Below are 1530 nucleotides of genomic sequence, written 5' to 3'. Positions count from 1 at the left end.
TAATATTTCTTGCAATTTTTCTTTATGTTCCTATTAGGTATGTCAGAAAAAGGCATACTTTAAACAGTGCCATGATGTATGTTATTTGATTATCGAAATTATATGGAAGTACATGCTACTATTATATCTAGCACATATACACTTGTACATAAATCAACGTATATGCAGTATACACAAACACACACACACCGTGAAATTCTGAGAGAATTTGCAGGACCAGAGATAAATTTAATTTAGAATTGTGAATGAATATTAACTGATTAGCAGTCGTTACTCATTAACCAGAAGGTGAGTGAAAATGTGGATGCAAACATAAAAAAGGAAACCTAATGTTTTCACCTAAGAATAAGCACTGGGCTTTACATGAGCACTGACTCTTAATATACAACATACTTTACATTACCACTGACTCTTAATATGCAACATACTTTAAGCCATATACTTATTTATAATAAAGATTTTCGTTCCAAAGTTCTATGAAATAAATTGCACACTCCCTACAGGTACTACTGGGAACGAGCAAGCCACGGCCTGGCGAGTTTGCGCTACCACGCGGGAACATAGGAAGACCCAGGCTGGCCGTCCCGGCGCTCACGTCGACGTCGGAGGCCGGAACGAGCGCGACGACCTCCGGGACCTTTGCCAACGGAGGGGCGGCGTTCAAGATGCATCGCTGCCCCATATGTTCGTATACAACGACCGACGTCAGCCACCTCAATTACCACATGCGCGCTCACATGGGCGACAAACCTCACTCATGCCCGCACTGCCCATACAGAGCGGCCAAGAAAACACATCTTCAAAACCACATATTGATCCACACAGGCGAGGAACCCTTCGCTTGTGCCCTGTGTCCATATCGGTCAAAGCAGAAAGGAAATCTCAAACGACACGTCCTCACGAATCACACAATAGGAAAAAAATGATTATAAGAACACTGATTTTGGTGATTTCACATAGTTCAGATGTAATATTCAGGCGTGGCTGCAGATGTAATACTCAGGCGTGGCTGATGGTTTGGTTCGTCTCAAGGTAATCTATGTGGAAGAAAAATTAAAAGATATTAGCATTGATACAAAACTCAATACTCTGGGGTTTTTTTTCTCTCTCTGTCTCTTCGTTCTTTTGCTCTTTTCTCAACTCATTTGATCTATTTTCTTTGGGTTATTTTACACTTCATCAGTTCAATATGTCTTTCGCCATCAAGCGTGTGCTCTTCCATATATACTTGTACACCTTTGTGTATGCATGGAGTGAAATTGCATACAGTTACGAATGGGAAAATGTTTTTTTCAAGAATATGTGTTTTTCCAGAGAGAATAGTATATCAGTAAGTGCATGTATTAATATATAATGTATCTGTATTATGAAATTCTCAATAAAAGTGACCTAATGCAAAAGTTTTTATTTTTACATTTTTAAAGAAACCTTTCAGGAGTCTTTGTGTTATTACTTCGTTTATCATTAATTCAAGTATTCCTTATTAATAACTCAAATTCATATGCACACACACAGACACGCTCACACGAA

Source organism: Penaeus monodon, chromosome 32, assembly GCF_015228065.2.
Source record: "Penaeus monodon isolate SGIC_2016 chromosome 32, NSTDA_Pmon_1, whole genome shotgun sequence".
NCBI lineage: Eukaryota > Metazoa > Arthropoda > Malacostraca > Decapoda > Penaeidae > Penaeus > Penaeus monodon.
Note: the sequence above shows the minus strand (reverse complement) of the source record.